The 25,850-nt window shown below is 37.7% G+C and overlaps 1 protein-coding gene across 2 annotated transcripts in view; it reads right to left on the bottom strand.

Annotated features, from left to right (window-relative positions):
• The window catches only part of RASA3 (RAS p21 protein activator 3), a 1,807,402-nt gene that overhangs the window by 466,284 nt on the left and 1,315,268 nt on the right, over positions 1 to 25,850 (bottom strand). The window lies entirely within an intron of this gene.

The following is a 25,850-nucleotide window of genomic DNA, read 5'->3' as shown; positions in this document are numbered from 1 at the left end:
TGGCAGACTTCATGCAAAGGAGGCAAGATACTATGAGATGGCAGGGAGGCAGAAGTGAAGCGGGTATTTGCATGCTCTGCAAAACTGACATGCAGCACTCGTCTAAAAAGTAGGACTAAAAGTTAAAAAGCCTCCCCAGTTACTACTGATGAACTCCTGGTACAACTTCCATTACAGGGGTGTTTGTTTTGCTTGCCTCAAAAGTGCAATTATTGTTTTGACATGTTAAACATAGAAGTTAGCTGATTAGCATTAAAGTTACAAACCTCATATCCAAATATCTAACATCATCTTTGTTATAGTAATACACACACACACACACACACACACACACACACACACACACACACACACACACACACACACACACACACAAAACTCTGAATGTGCAATGATGCACAAACTCTGATTCTTACATTCAGGCTAACAAGCTAGATTGGTTTACACCTACTCACTTACCTGGACTGGACGTAGAGGGACTAGGGCTTCTGCTAACACCTGGGGCACAATTCTTCAACCTTAGGCAGGCCACCATTTTGGGGGTAGGAAGAGTATGTGGAAGCTGGCATCATGCGCAGTGATGCCTGTAATGCCATACTCATGTCACCTAGGACTCCCTTCCCAATGCATACTAATCCCCCACCGTGTATAATGACACCCACCTCCAGGCTCTAACATCTTAAAAAAAGGGCAATGATGTCTTACAGAAGAACAGACTGTAAGGTCTTTCACTCTGTCTCTCTGTCTGTTTCTCTGGTCAGGAAAGGTCATCAGATTTGGCTAGACCCTTGCCAGGACAAAATGGGGAGTAGGGGGTGGAATTCAGCAGTCTTGGGTGTATTAGCCCATACATTTTTCTCTCTCTCTCTCAGGACAGTGAAAGACCAATTGACAGCATAAAGCAGGATTTAGCCAGACCCCCATTCCCAGATAATAAAGCAGTAAAAGACAAATCAACTAATAGGGGAATTACTGGATATCACCAGCTGTGGGTAAAGGACAAAATAAACAAAAAATAATAATGTCTTGAAAGCTACTAAGCTTATTTATGTCATTCCCATATGACAAGTATATCATGAATAAAGCAGAGATAAATCACTATATTATACTTAATTAGGTGCTCTAATATGCTTTTCTTTTTCCTACTTTTAAACGGACTTTGCATAAGTAGAGGACATAGCTACTAGCAAAAAGGCTAGAAAGATGTCATTTCAGCTGTATAGCAAATTCCATGGAGGAGTCATACATTCTATGACAAAACCAAAATCTAAGGTTGTTTAAATAAATCAGGTTCATTCTGAAGAATTAACAGACACTTTGGTAGAAGAAGGAGGAATCCAGACTGGTGCAAACAGAAAAGGCTTAAGCATGCTTCTTTAGAAAACAGGAAAAGAAATGCTGAAAGCAAACTTAAGTAGTAGGAAAATGAAAAAGCAGTAGTGGTATTTAGCAAAGACGTATATTTTTGTTGCCTGTCATGATTATTTCAAAAATAAATAAGTTTCCTTGACTGACCATCAACTTATTTTTACTTTTGGTAGTTAATAGAAGCTAGAATAAAACTGTGCGTGACATCATGCAAACTTCTCCTGAGTTCCAGCACATATTAAAGGGACAACTACTAGTGGAAATTGATCATGCCAGTCTCTTTGCATATAAAAATAGCAACAATGGGTGCATAGTGTATTCTTACTTTAAAAAGATCGTTTTCGTCTTGATCACTGCTGCAGCTGAGGGAATTGTTCTGGTATCGCAGGATTCCAGGATTCATAACACCCAAGAGAATGTTAGCACTAGGAAAATGGGATTTTACAACTCCAGCTTGAATATGCCCATCGCCTACAGTTTGCTTCAAAACAAAATCTGAACTGCAAACATTACCCTTCAGAACGTCAATTCGTTCTTCCATCTCCACCTTACAAATGCCATTGCACCTCTCTATCTCGTACCAAATGGCTTCTAGAAAGTAAACTATATAATCTTCTTTTCCAGAATCATCAACGTTATCAGTTACTTCACATCGCCACAGTTACCCACTAAAATTGGTACTTCCAAACCATCAACATATGAGCTCACATCCTGTACCAACAATGCTTCAGTTCTTCACAGAGCAGTAGTCACACTTTCTTAGTCTTTAGACCTAAACTCTAGGACATTCTACCTGTCATCATATGCAGTACCTATATTATAACTGTATTGTTTGGTGTTTTCTTCCTGGACTTCTGCTCTAAATGTGCAAGGACCATCTGGACAGCCCAGTTACTAAAATAAACAAATATAACTATATATATGTATAACTTCTGTTTTTTTTCTAATCAATTGTAAATATTTGTAATTTGTCACTGGATCTTTTCTCCCTGGGCCTCCGCTGAAGACAGGCTCTTGCCCAGACGGACTATCCTGGTAAACAAATGTGAAATAAAATAAAAACACAAATAAATAAATCATTTGTTTTGAGTGGAAGTAAGACTTTTGTTCATTCTTCCATTTTCTGATACCACAGTTATGCTATTCAGGGTCATGTGAATGTCTGAGCATATTCCAACATTCAAAATTCAAAAGGTAAAAGGTAGAGAATGCGTTCTGGATACATATATACTCATACTCATACCCACAAGCACACACACACACACACACACACACACACACACACACACACACACACACACACACACACACACACACACACACAACTTCTGGCAACTTACAGACTAATCAGTTCAACTGCTGGAAAATCTTTCAAGTTGTTGAGAAAACGATATCACGGTGAACTAACATGTAGACAAAGACAGGCCATGCAGATGACACACACAAGGCTTGTCACACAGAAAATGAACTGCAGAACCACCTTCTATGAAGCAGTAACAAAAAGGGCTGCACAGCTGTGCAATGCTAATTTAATAATTATTTTATTTTCTTTGTCTTATTCAGTTACTTACATATTTACTGTAGCTTGCTAAACAGGCTATTGGAGTGATCCAAAAGGATCCATTATAGTCTTACCCACGGTCATAGATCAGGGTTACAAAGGAAAATGGAAGTAAAACTTTATTTGCATAAAGTTAATGATTTCTTAAAAAATTATGACATAATGAGTATTAGAGACAGATAGGAATCGAGCCAGATAGGTGAAGATCACATCACAAAGTAAAATTTTACAATGACAGCAGATGCACATTGGTCGACCAACTCAGTAAACTAGCTGGCCAACACAGGAGTCTGCTTGATAAAACTATGCAAAGTAGATTACAACAGTGTATGGTTTGGTAGAGTACTTACTACCAGTAACAGTGTGTGACTATATGTGTAGATTACAACAGTGTATGGTTTTAGTGGAGTACTTATTACAATAACAGTGTGTGACTGTATGTGTAGATTACAACAGCGCATGGTTTTGGTGGAGTACTTATTACCAGTAATAGTGTGTGACTGCATGTGTAGATTACAGTGTATGGTTTTGATGGAGTACTTATTACCAGTAACAGTGAATGACTATGTGTAGATTACAACAGTGTATGGTTTTGGTAGAATACTTATTACCACTAACAGTGTGTGAACGTATGTGTAGATTACAACAGTGTATGGCTTGGTGGAGTACTTACTACCAGTAACAGTGTGTGACTGTTGTATGTGTACATTACAACAGTGTATGGTTTTGGTGGAATACTTATTACCAGTAACAGTGTGTGACTGTATGTGTACATTACAACAGTGTATGGTTTTGGTGGAGTACTTATTACCAGTAACAGTTTGTGACTGTATGTGTAGATTACAACAGTGTATGGTTTTGGTGGAGTACTTATTACTAGTAACAGTTTGTGACTATATGCGTAGATTACAACAGTGTATGGTTTTGGTGGAGTACTTATTACCAGTAACAGTGTGTGACTATACAATAGTGTATGGTTTTGGTGGAGTACTTATTACAATAACAGTGTGTGATGATATGTGTAGATTACAACAGTGCATGGTTTTGGTGGAGTACGTATTACCAGTAATAGTGTGTGACTGCATGTGTAGATTACAACAGTGTATGGTTTTGGTGGAGTACTTATTACCAGTAACAGTGAATGACTATGTGTAGATTATAACAGTGTATGGTTTTGGTAGAATGCTTATTACCACTAACAGTGTGTGACAGTATGTGTAGATTACAACAGTGTATGGCTTGGTGGAGTACTTACTACCAGTAACAGTGTGTGACTGTTGTATGTGCAGATTACAACAGTGTTTGGTAGAGTACTTATTACCAGTAACAGTGTGTAATTGAATGTGTACATTACATTAGCGTATGGTTTTGGTGGAGTACTTACTACCAGTAACAGTGTGTGACTGTATGTGTAGATTACAACAGTGTATGGTTTTGGTGGAGTACTTATTACCAGTAACAGTGTGTGACTGTATGTGTAGATTACAACAGTGTATGGTTTTGGTGGAGTACTTATTACCAGTAACAGTGTGTGACTATATGTGTAGAGTACAACAGTGTATGGTTTTGGTGGAATACTTATTACCAGTAACAGTGTGACTCAAAGGAAGCTCTTTCTGCTAAAGGGTTTAGAAGTTTACTTCTAAATTCATGTAAGGTAGGGGTACTGCATGTGATGACAGGTAGAATGTTCTAGAGTTTAGGTCCAAAGACTAAGAAAATGTGACTACTGCTCTGTGAAGAACTGAAGCATTGTTGGTACAGGATGTGAGCTCATATGTGGATGGTTTAGAAGTACCAATTTTAGTGGGTAACTGTGGCGAGGTGAAGTAACTGATAACGTTGATGATTCTGGAAAAGAAGATTATATAATTTACTTTTTGGAAGCCATTTGGTATGATAGAGAGGTGCAATGGCATTCGTAAGATGGAGATGGAAGAATGAATTGACGTTCTGAAGGGTAATGTTTGCAGTTCAGATTTTGTTTTGAAGCAAACTGTAGGTGATGGGCATATTCAAGCTGGAGTTGTAAAATCCCATTTTCCTAGTGCTAACATTCTCTTGGGTGTTATGAATCCTGGAATCCTGCGATACCAGAACAATGCCCTCAGCTGCAGCAGTGATCAAGACGAAAACGATCTTTTTAAAGAATACACTATGCACCCATTTTTGCTATTTTTTGATGCAAAGAGACTGGCAGGATCAATTTCCACTAGTAGTTGTCCCTTTAATATGTGCTGGAACTCAGGAGAAGTTTGCATGATGTCACAGACAGTTTCATTCTAGCTTCTATTACTTACCAAAAGTAAAAATAAGTTGGTCAGTCAAGGAACCTTATTTATTTTTGAAATAATCATGATAGGCAACAAGAACTATACATCTTTGCTAAACACCACTACTGCTTTTTCATTTTTCTACTACGTAAGTTTGCTCTTGTCTTTTCAGCATTTGCTAAGTAATTGTTCAGAGTTTTAAGGCACACCAATCTATTATATAGTGCCTTTAAAATGCTTGCTTAAGATTAATTGTATGTGTAATTATAATCTTGTTCTGGAGACTTAAGATATCCATGTATCTTTGTGTGTGTCTCTGGTGTGAAGGGTTGCTTGGTTTCCTATTAACTTTTGTATACTCCATCATCTTCTTTCGGCTGTTCCCGTTAAGGGTCGCTACAGCGGATCATCTGTTTCCATTTCTTCCTGTCCTCTGCATCTTGCACTATCACACCAATCACCGGCATGTCCTCTCTCACCACATCCATAAATCTTATCTTAGGCCTTCCTCTTTTCCTCTTACCTGGCAGCTCCATCCTTAGCATCCTTTTCCCAATATACCCAGCATTCCTCCTCAGCACATGTCCAAACCAACGCAATCTCGCCTCTCTTGCTTTGTCTCCAAACTGTCCAACCTGAGCTGACCCTCTAATATACTGATTCCTAATCCTGTCCATTCTAGTCACACCCAGTGCAAATCTTAACATCTTTAACTCTGCCACATCCAGCTCTGACTCCTGCCTTTTCGTCAAAGCCACCATCTCCAACCCATATAACATAGCTGGTCTCACTACCCTTTTGTAGACCTTCCCTTTCACTCTTACTGGTACCCGTCTGTCACAAATGACTCCTGACACTCTTCTCCACCCATTCCACCCTGCCTGTACTCTCTTCTTCACCTCTCTTCCACATTCACCATTACTCTGAACTATTGATCCCAAGTACTTAAACTCATCCACCTTTACCAACTCTACTCCCTGCATCCTCACCATTCCTCTACCCTCCCTCTCATTTACACACATATATTCTGTTTTAGTCCTGCTGATCTTCATTCCTCTGCTCTCTAGAGCATATCTCCACCTCTCCAGGGTCTCCTCAACCTGGTCCCTACTCTCACTACATATCACAATGCCATCTGCAAACATCATAGTCCATGGGGCCTCCTGTCTGATCTCATCTGTCAACCTGTCCATCACTACTGCAAATAAGAAAGGGCTCAGAGCTGATCCTTGATGTAATCCCACCTCCACCTTAAATGTATCTGTCACTCCTACTGCAGTCTTCACCAATGTCACACTACCGTCGTACATATCCTGTACCACTCTTACATGCTTCTCTGCCACTCCCGACTTCCTCATACAATACCACAACTCCTCTCTAGGCACCCTGTCATATGCTTTCTCTAAGTCCACAAAGACACAATGCAACTCCTTCTGACCTTCTCTGTATTTCTCCAACAACACTCTCAAAGCAAATATCGCATCTGTAGTGCTATTTCCTGGCATGAAACCATACCGCTGATCACTTATTATCACCTCCCTTCTTAACCTAGCTTCCACTACTCTTTCCCATAACTTCAAGCTGTGACTGATCAATTTTATCCCTCTGTAGTTATTAACTTTTGTATACTACTTGAATACATCAGCAGTAAAACTTCAGTGTCAGTTGTTTACTTTTTTCAAATGGCATGACAAATGCAGTTTGCAAGAATCTGCTCTATTTTTATTCTATTCATTTTTTTCATTATAGTGACGAGAATGTGAAATTCATATACATAAGCTATGTTCAATGTAACTTAGGTCTTGAAATGAATCCATGCAAGTTGCACACTTTTTTATCTCAGATACATTTTTTTTTACAAATTTTGATTTGAAATGAACATCTTACTCATTCTTAGCACAATAAGCTGAAGGCTAAAATAAGTCTGAAGTGATTTTATCAATACTGTGGCACTTAGCAGGTTGATTCTTTTTGAGTGTGGAAAGAATAATCCATACTGAAGAAAATACAGGTATTATTCACATTTATATTACACAAATGGAAATTTTATATCCCCTGCAATAGTGGAGGATGAGAAATGAATTAAGCATTCTAAAGAACCAAGGTGATGACAGTGTATTTGGATACAGTAATTATACTTACCTGTGAATCTGCCTCCTAGAATTGTCATTTGCACCTGAGTGTGTGCTAATTTGTGTGTGTTATGTATTAGAACGACTTTAAGAAAGTTAACCATTTATTTAAAGTTCTGAATGCATCATTACTCACAGGATGAAATAAAAATGACTGTGCAGCAGGATAAACTGCATGATTCATTTTAGTCTCACAATTTTAAAATATGCCGCAGTATGAACCATAGTAGGCTGGGAAGTGCTGACTATTAGATGAATATAAGTAACTCAGGATGCACTTATCTCTATCACCTGGTGACAGACTGGAACAACTGTTGGAATAAACATCAGATCTAGCTAATAGTCAAGTCATTTCATATCTGTAAACTCTCATCTTAAAAAGCTCTGCCTTAATGAAAAGTTTGCATTTAAGATATATATGTACGTATGTGGTTCTGATTGTTATTGCAATTAATTATGCAAATAACTCTTCAAAAGATTACGTGGATTCAGACCCTTTTCTGCCTTTCTCTTAGTACTGCAGGATCTGTAAAGCCTGATTTTTTTTTTTACTGTCAATCTGCATGACTTCATGATTTGCCATCCATGAATAAGTACTTAAGGCAGAAGTGTAGGCTCTGTACACCCCTCCTGCTTCCTATTGTACTGCTGTCTAGATAACTGGTATTGTTATTTACAGCAAACACTTCTCCCACGTTTACTCAGGAAGAAGACAGAATGTGTTCTATGGATGCATCCATCTACACTTGGGATGGGGTTGCTATGAATTAACTGCTGCAATTTCATGAAATATGTACAAACAATACACAGAGTAAGGCTGGGAAATCAGGGATGCTTTACACGGATTACTGTTCTTTCACAGTAATAACATTGCCATTTAGAAGAAATTAGTCTACCCTTAAAAATCTAAAATACGAACATGTAAAGGTTCTGTAATACACATACTTTGAAAGGACAGTGAAGTTTTCTGAACTATAGAGAACCTGTATTCTTATTTATGTATTCACAAAATATGAACTAGTGCATATGAGATAACTGCACCTACAGACAATGGCAGAAACCTAAACCTTCTCCAAGGTAAACACATGGAGTCTGGATTATTTACTTACTTATGTAAATTTGTTTTTCGGGATAGTCCACAAGTGTCTTCTTGGTGCAAGTCATGTGAATGGTTTAGCAGGAAATTTAATGTGTTGGTAGAAGAATGATTCTGCCATTGAGAAGGTAGTAGCCAGTTGCACTACTTAACAAGAATCCAGGCGGGATCTGCCCACTGCTCTTTTGAATCCATTGGAATACTTGGAAAGAATCATACAGGATATTTCTTGTTTATTACACTGACTCATTTTATGGACAAATATTTCTGACTACAAGGAACTAATTTCAAAATTGATTGATAAGTAACTCCTACAACAATGTTAACTAAGGGTAAAACAACTGAAATTAAAATGATAAAATTTTATTACTCATGGAAATTAGAAGTAATTAGATCAGACGATGCAGCTTCCTTTCTAAGTAAGTAATTTGTAGAATACGAAGAAGCATGGCTGAAATTATTCACATTCCACTGTCCTTATCATCCTTCACTAACTGGATTAGCAGAACAAGTAGTAAATGTAAATAGGACATGAAAATCGGACTGATGGTGGCTTAAAACGAGAGCTGTTTGAGCTTTATTTTATTGCAGAATTATACCATGGTCAGCTACCTAACTGCAACTTGCTATAGAAGGCTAGCACCTACACTGTGATTATTTCATCTGGATTTTACAAGGAAGGCTGCTGCAGAACGAATTCCAATAAAAAGTACTATGATACCACAGTGAAATGTGCTCTCTTGTGGGACAGCAATGTAGTAAATGTAACGGGAAAAAATGGATTCCTTGAAGAATAAAACATCTGACTGGTTCTCTGACACCGAATTGGGTAACAGGAAAATTATTTAGATTTGTTGATCAGAATTTTGAAGGGAAACAGACACTGGTTACTTCTGCGGAAACCTGGTATAACATTACATTAGTTGAATCCATAACTTGAGAGAATGTGTCTTTTGCCTGTGACTGAGGATATATGTCTATGTTTATGGATGCTGCCTTGGATCCAAGGGAAAGGTGTCGCGGGACATTGTCAGTGGTTCAGTAGGTAGTGCAGGCTGTCCAAAACACTCTTGGGTGGCAAACAGATGGTCACTTCTCTAGCCATTTTAGTAACCAGAACAATGTTTATTAATGAGGTAGTCTAAACCTACTGCAGTGACTAACAAACTTCCTCAAGGATAAGTCCTTAGGCCTTTTCTGGTTCCTGTATGTATTTATAATATGCATTTCAAATGGGAGCAATAGACTGATACAGTGCATTGATTATTTGACCCCATTGTACTTTGACAGATACCCACATCTTATTTATACACAACACAATGAAGTTAATTATCACTTATTAAAATAAGGCTGGCAGACCCTTCTTATAGCTTCAATTACAGTTTCATATTCCCTTTAAGAGAAAGTAGTTTAAGGAAGAATTCAGGTTTGTCGAGGGATGATAATGACAATTAACTATTCACACTGCACTAATTCAAACTGTCTCTGCAAACTTTATTATGCTCCCTAAAGCTGTACAGACTACCAGATCTACTTGATTGTAGCTGGTAAAAGCAATATCACTGCTGTAGCCAGTGTCAGTGGCAATGAGGGGTAAAACCCTGACTACCATTCAGGCAATCAGAATTAGATTAGCGGCTTGAGTGCTTTACTGTGCTGGCAGGGGAGATGAATGGGTCGATTCTGGGGGAAGGATGGTGCATAGCAAGACGTACACAACCACAATCTCTCTGTGGAAGGTCAGATGTGTAGTTGGTGCACCATGGCAGGCTTATGGCCTACCAAACCATGGCCTGCTGATAGTCCTGATTAGTGAGGCATGGGGAGGGCATTTTGAGTACCCATATTAATGCTGGCAGCCTGCCCCACCAAAACACTAAATGATCTCATAGCTGGTTTGACAATGAGTGCACAAACTTCCCAATTCCTGCCTAAATTATGGCCCTTCTGGATGATTGTCTCCCTACAAGATCAGAGAATGCCCGCAAAAAGGGAACAGATGAACTCAAGTCCATTAAGGGAAGGCTCAATACTCAGTAAGACATGGGTGGCAAAGAAAGGAAAAAAATGCTCTCAGAATCATGAACAGATTTACTTTTGTTTTGATTTCTAATGAATGTGATGGCAGCATGCATAATAAACAGCACACACTAAGGATGTGGTCTAACCTCACTGAGGCAGTCCAAACTGAATTGTTTACATTGACTGTGTACCATATGACATGTTAAGGATGGTAGTTAGCTCATTAGCACTAGAGCTACATACTTCATACCTAACTTTTTATTGTAATATACAGACAGGCAGACAATTTTTAGCTCTCTGACAATCTGTGATGTAGTGGTGATTGTTTCTTTGCTACCACATGTCTATGCCAGAGTTTCTAAAAGGGATGCACAGGAGAAATGAATAAATGCATCTTCAAATTTTACTGAAATGGCAAAGACCTTCTTGAAAAAGAAAGTCATATGAGGTACAACATGCATTAACCTGATGGGTATGTTCGTGGTATTAAATATTTATAATATATCTTCTTTTAAGGATGAAATTGACAGTATTTTTATAGAAACTAACACCAATATTGTGTTTTGCATGCCATGAAAAATGCAAATGACATTTGCCTTCAAAAAACATTTAATGATTACTAACAGCAGCTGTGTTAATCAGGCTTTGCTGTTATCTGAAAAGTATAACATATTTTGAAATCATGCAATCTTCTTTGTCCTCAACAGGTTTTCTACACAGGTTTTCCCTGTCTGTTTTGGTAAATACTGTTGCATCTACTTGAAATGATCTAACAAATAATACATAGTCAACCTAATCTGTAAATGTCAATTTCAGAACACTCCTGAAGTGAAGGCTCATATTTATTATCGGATAACTATGCTGTGACTTCCCTGCTGTGGGCCAGTAATCAAGGAGCCTGAATGCTCACCACTGACACTGGTGAGGGACATTCACTTAGAACAAACATAGATACACACAGTATTTCTAGATGCAGCTCTCTGCACTAAGCACAATTTCGCTTAAGAGCATACAGGGAACACACTCACTCTGGGGGCTCGGTTTTCCTCTCTCTCTCTCTCTCTCTCTCTCTCTCTATCTCTCTTTCTAGGCCTCCAATAAGACTCCCCACTGGCACAGCTGTAGGCTTGAGTCCTCGGCCAAGTTTTCCAAGCCAACTCCTCCATTACCCTCTCTGTGAACCCATGCTCTGTGTCCCTGTTCCAAGTAGCTGACACACACACACACACACACACACACACACACACACACACACACACACACACACCTAGGAAAGGTTGGCACAGATTTACTAGCTCTGCTACGTTTGCCCAGTCTATAAGGTAGTTACTGACACCAGAATACTCCAAAGCCAGCTACTCTAAGGCTCTTACAAGGGTACCCAATTATACTGATTAAAATTAATACTTATACAAATGGTAGTTTTTGACCAATGCATGAAGTCTTTCAGGAGTGGCCACAGTGTCACCAAATAAATATAAATACTCTCAAAAGTTAAAATATTCTCTAAAATACCAGCCACAATGAAAAGTTTAAATATATTTAATAATAAATAATAAAAGAACATAAAAATGTTAAATATCTATTTACAATAAACACCAGAGTTTTAATCACAGGACGACGCAGTGGTTTGCATTGTCGCCTCAAAGCAAGAGGTCCTCCTGTTCAATTCTCAGCTGGTTGCCTTCTGTGCAGAGTCTGCATGTCCTCCCTGCATTTGTGTGGGTTTCCTCCTGGTACTCCAGTTTCCTCCCGCATTAGAAAAACACGCATTTGGAGTGTTTCTCCCTTGGCCTTCACTGAAAATGGGCTCATTCCAAGTCAGACCTTGTCAAATTTAAACCTTTAACAAATGTTAAAAAAAAATAATAAAAACAACACAGATGGATAGATTCACACAGACACAGAAAAACAATACTTAACTAATCTCACTATATTTTCCTGACTCAGCTAAATAATTACTATTCCCTGATTGCTTACTAAAGTAAGGCAAGATGAAGTGGGTGAGTGGTCTTCCTTTTTTGTCAGGTTTCAAAAACAGACAGCTCTGAGACTTCTGTCCCATCTAGTATTAAAATGTCATTTCATTGCTGGATTACAGAATGATATTGCATTTATCTGGTCATCTGACTCTGGTTTCCACACTACCCCCCCCTTTACTAGAAATTGAACAAGAGTTTAGCACATATGTGTTACCAAACACACATATAGAGCTTTGCTGAGATGTGTTATAGCATCTAGAAGCTATAAAACCATTTCAAAACTTCCACCCTTCAAGGGTAGCAATTAGTTCACCCCCTAAGGACAATACAGTATGATTCCTAGTCCTGCTTTTCACATACATTTCATCTCTGGCTGCAATCAGAACTGTAAGATACAATTGTTTTCCTAAACCAGGTAATTTAATTTCAGACTATTTTTCAAAGTTAGTTGGACTGAGATTAACCTCTTTTCTTCCAGTATCATCGGTTACAATATTAATTTCAACAATTATAATACAGTATGGCATACCAGTGTATTTCTTGTTTCTGTCCAGCAGAACCCACTGTTGGTACATTTTTTTACACAAGTAGCTTTACAAATACATTGACATATAATTCTTTACAAAACTCCAACTAGCTATGCTGGCATATGTTCCACATCCACTGCCCTACTTCTCTTGGCATAACTGGCAATATCTCACCTCGTCATACATGTCATCTACTGGGATTCTTGTGTTACATCTGGTAGCAATAGGAGCAGTCTGAAATGCCTTATCCCAGCTTTAGAGGGATATCTTAATAGGGATAATTTTAATATTGACTGTCTGCTGTCAATTATGATTATCTTCAAAATGCCATCAACATCTATGGCCTCACCTAACTAATTACCTCTCCCACTCGCTAACGCTAAATAATACCGACAAAGGTTAAATATTTGACTGGATTCTCACCTCCTTCCCAAACAACATATTCTCCTATGGCTCTCTGTCTCATTCTCTAAATGACCACCTTCCTGCCTTTATCATCAGAGTTCAAAACCATACTCCCAAGCCACACCACCTTACTGAATACAAAATCTCTCCCACTTGCAAAATAAATATTTCTCCAGAATGTACAACTTTGTAAAAGGCAACATCTAAAGGATCTTCCCTACGATGATGCTATTACAGAATTCTCCAGAACCTTCCTTAACATTCTAAATAACTTAGTCCCCTCAGAACAAAAGTGCAAAACCCACAACAGCCCCTTCGTTGACCAGAAATGCAAAACATGTAATGAAACTCAGAGACAAGGCCTAGAAGTCCTGGGTCAAAATAAAGCACATAACAACCTACAATTACCTTAGCAATTCATAAATGACACTAAATAGCAAATCAAAATATGATTAAAAAACCTGTTAAACTAACCTACAGTCCAAAACTCCCTCAAAACCCAAAGGCATTCATTAACAAAATCCTTAAACCAGACCATGGCACCCAACTTAAACTCATCGTGTCCAGCAAAACAGAAAACACAGCCACTCTGTTCAATATAAACTTCATAACATCAGTCACATCCTCTAATCAAATGACATACCCCTAACACCTGCTCCTCCCATCTCCAGCAATATCTGAGACACTGCCACCTTCTCACTGTAACTAGTTCCTACCTCAACCAGTAACAACTTCTCTTAAAACTAAAACCCACCACCCTAGCACCAGAAAATGTCCCTGATGAATATCTAAAAATGTCTGCCGAGGCTATAGCCTATCTCAATTCCATATTCATAACCCGTTCTATTACAGAAGCATATTTCCAACACTATGGAAAAAAGTTGTATCCTACCACTAAATAAATAAGGAAATAACTACCATCCTATTGCTATCTGACCCCCTTATCTAAAAATCTAAAATCTTGAAAAATGCATTCGATTCCAGCTCTCCCAACACCTTGCCACAAATAACCTCCTCTCCCCCTCTCAACATGGCTACCACCCTCCATCAAGGCACTAATGCAGCTCTCCTACATTTCATTAATACTGTAAATACACATAGGAATGAATGAAGGCTAGTGTCTGCCCTTTTTCTAGACCTTTCCAAAGCCTTCAACACAGTTTCACACACCATCCTCCTACAAAAACTCTCGGGTGCAGGATTTGATGAAAATTCTGTCACATGGTTTAACAGCTATCTTGCTAACAGATCACAAGCTGTAAAATGGCACAAAGACTTCTCCCTTTTCCTCCCAATTTCCACAGGAGTCCCCCAAGGGTCTATTCATGTTCCCAATATTTTCAACATCTTCATTAATAACCTCCAAATCAGCCCCAATAATTCAGTACACTGACTTCTCTACCCTCATATTTACAGCCCCAAACCTTAAAAACCTGCAACAAATCACTCAAGAATCCTTCTAATCCACTGAAGCCTAGCTAACTGACTCAACATTTTCTTAACTCCAAGACCAGCAAACTTATTCTTTTTACCCCAAGATACCTCTGAACTCCAAACCCCTCCTTTCAAATTCTCTCAGCAAATAACATTAAAACTGAAACTGTCTCACATACTAAGTTGAATGGCATCTACAATGACAACAGCTTCAAATTTGGCTACCACATCCACATACAGTAAAGAAAACTCACCGGAAATTGGGTTCTCTATATAGAGTCAACAATTTCCTCCCTGACCAAACTCTACCCTACTGCTCCCGATACTTCTCTACTTGGCCTCTATTTTCACCAACTTACAAGCCTCTCAGCTCTCAAATCTCGAACAATAGTAAAACCCCTAGAAAAATCCCGCCAGTGGCTAGCACTCAAAGAACTAAACTGGTTCAAGCTACCCACTTTGCCAACTTATTCCTGACTTGTGACTAATCATAACCTCATCTATAAATCTACAAACTGTCCATCTCTGTCAGCTCTAATCCAGCCACACAAACCAAATGACCTCTTTGCTCTAACTAAATGCTGCTCCTCCGTGTCACTAAATCCAGCAATACAGCTGGTGACAGTCTATTCTCAAACTATGTCACCAAAGACACCATACCTCTCTCTCTAAACACAGAACAACATCTCACGCATCTTAAACAGAAGCTAAAGTCACACCTGCAAAATCTCTGTCTCTGCCACTGCATAAGTATCCCCTCAACTAACCCACAATGCCACACTTCTTCCTACCTTTCAACTACTTCCCTCTCATCTCTTCCTCACATCCCTTCTCTATACTCTCACCCACTCACGCTAACTTACTACTACCCCGCACTTTCCCACTCGCTTCATCCTTCTTACATCCACCCAGAGAGTCTTCTTTCCCCTCCATCTCCTTCTTCACTTCTACAAATTTATATTTATTTTGTTTTTATTATGAAACTGCTTGCTGAAGGTTAAATTATGTTCATCATCTTCCTTTGCTCAAAACAGTAATCTGCATCTGTGCCTTATTGTACTATCTGCCTTATTCTATCTGCAATTATCCATTATTATGCAAATTTTTCAAAATACCATTGAGTGACTTTTCCATATCATGTATAAACTTTTACAAAATGTCTTTATTCACTAGACTATGTATACGAATGTAAAATGCTGTTTTTTCTACGCTGTTGACTAAACTAGGTAAATTCTTGTAAAATCTTTTATTTTTTTATTTAATATGTATCATTGGAGCTTTTCTCTCCCTGGCGTCCACTGAAAAAGGGACTCTGTGCCCAGTCGGACGGCCTCCCTAGTCAACAAATGCAATTCATAAATAAATAAATCTCCTCTTTCTCCTTCGTACATGATCATCTCTTGTTTGGATAATGTAATATTCTACGATCTGCAGATATTTTCAGTCATGTATTTTTTGCTGTTCTGAATATTTGTTTGCTGGATGTTGTTCTCTCACTATAAACTATTAGTTCTGCTTTCTGAACTCTTTGATAAAATTATTTTAACATCTGATATAGCCTCAGGTTGAAGTATCACTGATGACGCTGGCAGGTTAGTTGTAAATCTTTAACAGTTGCAAGAGAGAGAGTTTAATATTTTAACACTCAAGCAAAACCATATAATAGTATTTCTCAATGCTTTCTTATTAAATTCCTAACAGCTTAGTGGTTCCCTCTAATTGTCTACCAGACCGTGGATATTTTGGACTGCAAGTAAAGTGTCTTAAGTTCCTGTTTTTGTGAAATTGTGTAAAGTTCTACACTTATCATCATAAGACTGCTATCTGAAGTAAGGGCATTAATATCACATTGCTCTGAATAATGTTAAAACGCAGTTAGAGGAAGTGTCCCTCATTTCACTCACTTCTAGACATTACAAATACTAATCCACACAATGTAAATAATTTGAGTTTTTAAACTGAAAGAGATCAGTAAAAGTCTGCTCTGTGATATTTCTAGAATTTAATGAAGTATCATTTCTTTGGACAGCTGACAATGTGTTACCGTCATCTTCATCTTTATCTGATGAGACATGTGTGACTGAAACATAACATCTTGCTCTCTTTCCTTGCAGTTCACAGTTCCAGTATGTTCTTCATTGATTATCTCCATGACTTTGTCATAGAGCTGATTAGATACCATAATTACGTTTGATTTAAAAAACAAACATTTTATACAGTTACAGCTGATATATTGAGGTGGGTAAATAATGAAATTATCCAAGTCTCTAAAGCATATAAAAACATGCATTTATTGAACTGTTTTTCATCTGAAAAGATGTAGGCCTTCCCTAATCTAAAGAAAAAGGTTTACAGCTTGTAAAATCCAACAACAAATTTATGAAATTGTGTTATAAAACTAGAAAATCCAACAGCAAAATGACAAGTATCAGCCTGATTTGTGAACAGTTATTAACCTCTGTAATTTAATCAGAGAAAACAGTAAATATCTACATATCATGCAGTCCTTTAAGAAAACATCAGATGACTTTGTGGAACAAAAAGTTTATGCCCTAGATTAAAAATCATTATGAAGAAAATCATGATCCCCATCTCAACATGTTTTTTCCTCGTAGATAACTAACAGAAGATTCAGGCATGACTGGAGCTAAAAAGCCTTCATTTCTTAACATAACTTTATACTAGCTTAATTTGAAGATGTCAAGTGAAATTTTCCAGATGGGATACTATTGTCTTAAGTCTTTTTTAACCATTTCACGTAACCAAATCTCTGGCACCTTGCCTCTCCTTTGCTCTTGATAGTAAACAGGGACTTCTAGCAATCATCAGCATCAAGAACACAATGGAAATATACATTGGCTGAATTTATCATGCCAAGCATTTCCTTGCATTTGTAATTAGTTGGATCATATTAATGAATGTGCACTAATATCTTAATGTAAGATTAAATTGTGGTGAGGAAGACTTCATGATGCAGAATTATGAAACCCTGACTATGTCACCGAAGACCTGGGTTAAGTCATTTTACCTTGTCCTGAGGTGTCAGCTGGGGAGCATGGAAATGAGTGGCATTTTGTCTGTGCTGATTTTCTAAGGGAGGGAAGAAACTCTGATATAGGGCTACATCTTGAATGTGAGTTTCATTCCTACTTAAGGTAGTAGAAAAAACTAAAAGAAAAATCCAGCCAAGCTAGATGTTTTACTGTGCGAGTCCTAAAACCTCTTATATTACAAGTAACATAAAATATATGAAAATGACCCCTTATGGACATCAGGTGTTCCAGCTATATTACAGGTATGATTATTCATGACTTTTTTCCTTTTTAGCCAATTAAGGACAAATTCATGCCAATAAAGCCAAACCGCACAAGTTGTGGACATGCATGTTTCAGCCTCCTTATGGCATCTTCAGCAGAGCATAAGTAGACTATTTAGGTAACATTTGGAAACACAGGGTTTTTGTACCCAGCTGATATCCATAACCATTGGGGTGCCTGCAAAATATCCCAACTAACAAAGTAAAACAATGAATACAAAGGTCATACAGAAAAAACAGTCAGTAAAAACTAAACAAAAAAAAAAAAAACAGCCAAGCTAGATATTCCACTGTGTGATTCCTTAACACCTCTTGTATTAGAGGTAACATGGGATACATGTAAATAACCCCTTAAGGACAATTAAGGGGTCATTTGCATATATCCCATGTTATGTCCTTAAGGGGTCATTTGCATATATCCCATGTTATGTCCTTAAGGGGTCATTTGCGTATATCCCATGTTATCTCTAGTACAAGAGGTTTTAAGGAATGTCGTTTACATATATCCCATGTTACTTCTAATACAAGAGATTTTAAGGAATCACACAGTGGAAAATGTAGCTTGGCTGGGTTTTTCTTTTAGTTTTTATGGATTGTTTTTTCTGTGACCTTGTTACTCATTGTTTTAGTTTGTTCGTTGGGATATTTTGCAGCCACCCTAATGGTTATGGACATCAGCTGGGTACGAAAGACCTGTGTTTCCAATAGTTAGCCAATCAGTCCAGTTATGATGCCATAAGAAGGCTGAAACATTCATATACACAGCTAGTGGGATTTGGCATTATTGCCTGAATTTGTCTATAATAGGCTTAAAAAGGAAAAATGTCATGAGCATTCAGAACTGCCATATAGCTGCAACACCTGATGTGCTTAAGGGGTCATTTGCATATATCCTATGTTACTTGTAATACAAGAGATTTTAAGGAATCACACAGTGGGAAATCTAGCTTGGCTGGGTTTTTCTTTTAGTTTTTACTGAGCTGCTTTTCTGTGTGACCTTGTTACTCATTGTTTTACTTCAGGTAGTATGGAAACAGAAGCAGATCATCCATTGATAAGTTCTACAGTGAAATTTTGTACAGCACGTTTGCAAAAGGACTCTGGCTGTGGCAGAATAGCAAAATACAAGCTCTCAGACAAAGATGGCTAGCTCATCCTAGCACTCATCCCAGGTGGTAATATGGCTATAGGTAATCAATGGGAAAACACGTGTGTAAGAATAGTGAGGGAGGGGCTTTTTGTGGTTAGGTTAAGAAGGATAGAAAATTAGGAAAAAAACAGAATGTGCCCTCTCTAAGCAATATTCTTTCTGTGCCAACACGCCACCCACATCAATACATTTAACAGGATATGTATATTACAAGAACTAGTATTAGCTACCCTGAAACCGTCACTGTAGTAGCCAGCTTTTTCCCCAGCAAGTGGCTGTGCAAATGCTGCTCTTATTTTGTGTATCTCACATTTTGGGACTTACTTTGACAATATCAGATACTGATAATGAGAATTTGTAAACGGAGGAATCTTTAAGCAAGACTGACAGAACCATATCTATGTCCCTTAGTGCCCTGAGCTGTGCTTAGACTATGTCCTCTTAATCCAAAATGAAGTTTAAAATAAAAGTGCGGGGGGGGGGGGCTTCCAAAAGCTGAAGACAAAAGGTTTCTTAAGCTATTAAACTGTAGCAAGAAACACAGACACACGCCATGCTACAACTAAGCTACTAAATGAATACCATTGCTTCTCTTGTGCTTAGTCAGCAGCTCACCAGCACTGTTGATTGCACCCCTTGACAATCTGCTACTGAGGCAGCCTCTCCCTTTGCCTCCCACTAGTTATGGCACTGAAGATGGAGAACTGCAAATGGCTGCAGCGGTGGGCATCGTTACAATATTTGAGTCTTAAATCAAAAGACTAGAGGACTACTGTAATTTTTTTCAGAAGTACTGAAGCATCGTAAAAAAGAATAAAAGCTAAGTGGAATTAAATTTCTATAACAAATGCACTTATCCAGGTAGGCCAAGCAAATAAAGCATCTGAAGAACTGATTAATTTAAAAAAGCCACAAGTGATAGTGCCACACTTCATATTTAATTATTGCATACAAATGCAATTCACCCTGAAATATGTTAATAAGCTGAAAAGTTTAGCTCAGCTGTGATTATGGGGAATTTGCGAGAAATAGTGCAGGAGAACACTAACATTTCATAGGTTTCTCTTGTCATGTACATTATTTTCAGATGATGAATAGAGTGCTGTTTGGAGTATATGTCTTCTGAAGGCTCAGCATGACATAGGACATAGCAGAAGAGCAAATGGGATTAAGGGTGAAATATAGGAAAGGATGCATTCCAACACAAATGTGAAGTGTTTAAACTGGAAAATGCTTTGAAAACTTGTACAGAACATGTGATATGTGTCCTTTGACCTGCCCACCTTGCTTTCAGGTTTAAAGAACAAGGAAAGAAACTAGCTTTAGCAATTTTGGAGGGAGTGAGACTAGTTAACAAAAAAAAAAAAAGAAGTGAAAACTGAAAACAAACACATATTAAACTGCTTGTCTGAACTTAAGTAGAAAAAATAATCAGCGTTTTGAAAAAAAATATTCTAGAGTGTTTAAAGCTGAACTCACAACGTTGAATGGAACTGTTACAAAGACACACATGAATAGTAAAGTCCTTCCAACGTTTTTCAATTGAATGTCTAACTGAGGTTCCTAGGAGGCACAGAAACAAAATGAAACAATCATTTGCAAGAAAACATTATCCGAGTCAGAGTTTTCAGACTGAGGTGTGCCCATTTTATTTCTGTCATGAAATCAGTAGTTCCTTTTTGAGCTATGGTGAGTAAAAGCTTAGACTGAACAGAGTGTTTAGCTTAGAAAGGTATCTAATCCCAAGTATTTTTTGCTGGTAATTAGTTTTTTTAAAGATGGACAGTCATGCATGCCAATAAACTATATTAGATCAGCATTCTAAAAAGGCTGCAATATATACTCAAGGGGATTGTTCACAAAGACGACCTCTGAACTCACTTATGCTTAACTCTTTTTTCAATGAAAAATGGAAATAGGATAGCACAAGGTACCAGAAATCTTGCACTTTACCTTGAGGACAATTTGGTAAACTGAAAGACAGACAAAGAGCATTTGCATGCATGAAATTTTGCTTTAATCAGCTTAGAACAAGGTGGCTTATTCTTAATGATTTTTTGAGAGGGTAGGTAAGGGTAGGAAAGTGACGTTCCTTTTCTAAGAATGGAGAAGCAATTTGACAGACAAGAAAACCAAAGAATGTAACAGAAGTGAAGCTTTCTAGGAGTATTGCTCAACTGCAATGCGGTCAAGACTGCAGGTTTCTTTAGCTACATATATTGCACATAATGATGTAAAAAGACACTCGGGTCTACAAATAAAGATGCAGCTTTTGAAATATCCATTATGACAACAAACCATTGATAATGTCAAATGACACATCTTCTTGTGTTGTCACTGTAGGACTCCATCTAAAATACCAGAAGAATTATATTATATTATGCAGTGTTTATTTTCTGAAACTTGACAATTACAGGAAAGAAAAAAAAAACGCATTTAGATAGTTAGGGCTCTGGAGTAAAGAAGTCTCATAACTATACTGTATTCTCAAAGTGAGAATGAATATTACTGTCAATTCACACTTTGTCAAAAGGGTCAGATTTCGTAGGAGATCACTGGATAGAGGGGTTTAGGAAGTTTTCCCTTTTCCTCACATATTGCACAATCCCAGAGTTGTTATGTGTGTGTGTGTGTGTGTGTGTGTGTGTGTGTGTGTACACGCACACACACACACACACACACACACACACACACACACACACACACACACACACACACACACACAGAAGTGGTTTGCTCTCCTGCATAAAACTAGGGTTGCCACCTTTTCTTCGGGACACACATCAGATTTTACAGGCCGACACATACCCATGGTCAGTATAAAAGATAGAACTTTACCTTTTTGCCTAAATAAAAGCTTATTCCTGTAGCAGTTTAGTTGCTTATTCTGTTTATTGTATCTTTTAGATATTTTAGATACAGAAATAACTATTTTATGCAACTATTACATAAAATATGGGGCATAATTATGTCCTACAATCTCAGGACATTTGCCATTGTTAATATATTTTGTCAGGACACAACTGCCCAAAGAAGGACTGTCCCTCGCAAAGTGGGACAGGTGGTAACCCTACATAAAATAGTTTAATTTTTTTATGTAATTCTGACCAATTGTGCAGCTGAATAAATTCTTTATGGTGGCGTGTCAGCAGTTACTATGTTCAAGGATGCTAATACATCCAAATGGGTACATATTTACTACTCAAATAGATCACAAGCTACTTGCTTCTTTATTCATATGAATGCTGTACCACAAGTATTTACTCCTAAATTTCTAAAATGGATCCTATTTTTGGAGTATGTGGAAAAATAGACAAAACCTTACTATTGGAGCATTAGTGAGAAATGGGATACATTCAACAGAATAAATAAAAAAGTAGCCCAAGAGAGGATCCTTGAAATATTCCTATGTTGAAGAAATTTTATTTATTTCTCATTTGACTCCAAAAATTATAAAATGGATCCTACTTTTAGACCATTTGAAGAAACAGACAAGACCCTACCATTGGAGCAATAGTGTGAAACAGGTTACATTCATTAGAATTTCCTCAAATTTTCCAATAAAGGCATGTTTTTAAAATAGAAAACCACGGAACATGACAAAAAAAAAAAGACAGTCTCCATTTACATTACTTCCAGGCCCCAAAACAAAGGCCATGCACTACAGTGAAGCAGTCAGGAATGCTAAATTCACATCTAAAGCACAACCATCCACTCTGTAGAAGACCAGGGAGGGAAGAGGACAACCATTTCAATGCCCAAATACATAGTGCATAGGTATTCAAACACAGAGTGTGAGTGTGTGTGTGTGTGTGTGTGTGTGTGTGTGTGTGTGTGTGTGTGTGTGTGTGTGTGTGTGTGTGTGTGTGGAGATGAAGACATTCAGTGGCGCCATACTGTAGTTGTAGGAACACAACCACCAGAGATTATTACCCCTGGCTAGAATATTCCTGTTCTTTTTTTATGCTTAAATGACAATTTAGGAGCACCCACATTTTGTCAAGCAAATGTGTTGTTTTCATCAATGACTCTTATGATGTGCTTCTCACTTTCAATGTACAGAAGCTGACAGAGAGTATAAAGTCATATGCTAACACTGGTTTGTAAATGTTTACAAACTATGAAAACTAGAACTGCATTTTGCTTAAATCTTTAAATCTGAAACAGCTTTATGAGGTCATTGCAATGGTGTAAATGTCCAAAAATTGATGCCAGTTTCACATTAAGATACTCCTGTAGTATTACACCTATAGATTTTCATGGGAGAAAAGCAATGATAGACTTGTCTGAAAATTCTAATGACCATTCTCAATAGCTATATAAGTAAGATAGGAAAGATAATTTGTCTGCTTCTCTGTAACGAACTGAGACATATTCTTGTTGGTTGTACACAACCACAATTGGTATCAACTGCAGGTGAAATAATTAGCTGTCTGAAGTAGAGTATCTCTATTCTGCATGCTGTTTAAAACCACTCCAAACTTTCAAAGTCAAATTTGTTGGGCTACTCTCGCATCTTGGCCAGCAAACAGCTGGTCAAATGGAAGCCTCAACTTCTGCAGCTAACATTCAGTCATACCATGTCTCACAGCTGGCAGTATTGGTCATACCATGTCTCACAGCTGGTAGTATTGGTTATACCAAGTCTCACAGCTGGAAGTATTGGTCATACCATGTCTCACAGCTTGCAGTCATGAAGCCAAAGGATGCTGAAACAGGCAGACTTGGCTACATGACATCTAAACTCATGGATTCTCTGTCCCACCAGAACAGACTAACTTAGACGTTTACATGCATCTGTGAGTGTAGTGAAGCCTCCATCCTGGATAGAGAATGCAAACATTAATTGAAAGATAACAGGGCTAAAACTTGATGTCCAGATAATAAGAGTAAACAAAGAAAGAAAAGCAAAGCTATATATACTCCCTTACATATAAACACAAACAAAAATGGCATGCAGATTGATCACATCACTAGCGACATAAACTAAACAAAGCAGAAGAACAGATAGGGTAAAATGGAGAAACACAAGAAATGACGTCTACTAAAACAAACAAAAACAGTATTGACTCAGGAGAAACTGACATAGAGACATTAAAAGTAGCAAAATCATCAGGGAGAAATGGGGAAACAAAGATGGAGGAAGAATGACGTGTTAAAAGTCTTCAAAACTGCACACAATGAGAAGGTTCTTGACAAAGATGTATTTACATTCTGTAATTACCAAACTTGGGGGATACATAATGCAATTTTTTTATTTGCAGGAAATGCAGATTGTGAATCTGACAAATTTAATGCACAGTAAATAAATATCACGCTAAATGTGCACTTTCTAAAATAACAAAAATTATTTTATATATCATATAAGGCAACACCAACCATTTTGCCTATTTGTTACTTCCAAATTCTGCACTTCTGTCACTGCAATCTGTATTCTATGGACTAGGACCTATCCCGCTCAGCTATCAGCATTTAAGAAATGATCTGCTGCCAAGTATCATGCTAAGCTTCAGCTCCCCATAGACCTTCAATTAGATAAAGTCAGTATAAGAGAACTAAAGAATAACTGAATGAGAGTTATACTATTGTAATAGGAGCTACTGCTAAAGCAGGGCTGTCAAGTAATGTCTGAAAGCATCTGCATTTGTGTAACGCTGAAGGTTGCATTTGATGGCTCACCTGTTTGCACATGTAAGTCAGGAAGAATGCATTGTACCATGCCTGGAAATAATGTAAGTGTAGACTGAGACATCCTGACACTGAAATAAAAGCTATAACGAGTATCTTTAGGTTTTGCATGAACAACGACAGCTCACTACTACCAATGTTGTTTCAACGAGCATTAGATTTGGACCTTCATGCTGAGAGACAGAATAATTGTAAACCATACTACAAATGAATGACTGTTGAAAAAAGGCTGCTATGTTTTTTCAATGACATTTTTTTCTTTTTCACAATGCCTCTGAATGTGGTCAGATGACAAATGAACCAACAATGCAAGCTTCCTACCTGAGTAAATTAACTTCAGCACTCTATGTTTAAAAAGCAGACAGAGAAAAAAAATATATTTTGCAAGGCAATCTTCAACATCTGATTACAGTTACAAGGAACTTAAAGAAACACTTCAAAACATCATCCATAAACTATTTTAAGTGCAAAGCTGTCTGTGAAAAACCTTAATTTGTATGCAAAACACAAATTAATATCTTTTAAATTCAGTAGAAGTTATACATAAAGATGTTTTTTCACTGTGCACCACACAAAGACAGTAAAGTAGAGAAAACTGTTAATTTAACTACAAAAATGAAAATCCACCTCCACTAATGATGACAGCTGGATGGAATAGACAGAAATGATGGGGATTACTACACATGTGCAGAGTAAGTACAATACACACCCAACACAGCAACGTGACTACCATGCATTCTCACAATAGAAAGCAATTCAATCATTCCACAAGTAAGGTCTAACACAGTAAATACCTCCAGAGAGGATTTAAGTGTTTTCCAACCACTGCATAACTGAAGTTATGATATAGCAATGACAGGTTTGCAGCTGTGAGGAAGGGTATTCAGAAAGGTGCA

This window comes from Protopterus annectens, chromosome 5.part0 (genome assembly GCF_019279795.1).
Source record: "Protopterus annectens isolate FY-2018-M chromosome 5.part0, PAN1.0, whole genome shotgun sequence".
Classification (NCBI taxonomy): domain Eukaryota; kingdom Metazoa; phylum Chordata; order Ceratodontiformes; family Protopteridae; genus Protopterus; species Protopterus annectens.
Note: the sequence above shows the minus strand (reverse complement) of the source record. Positions and strands in the feature narration are given on the sequence as shown.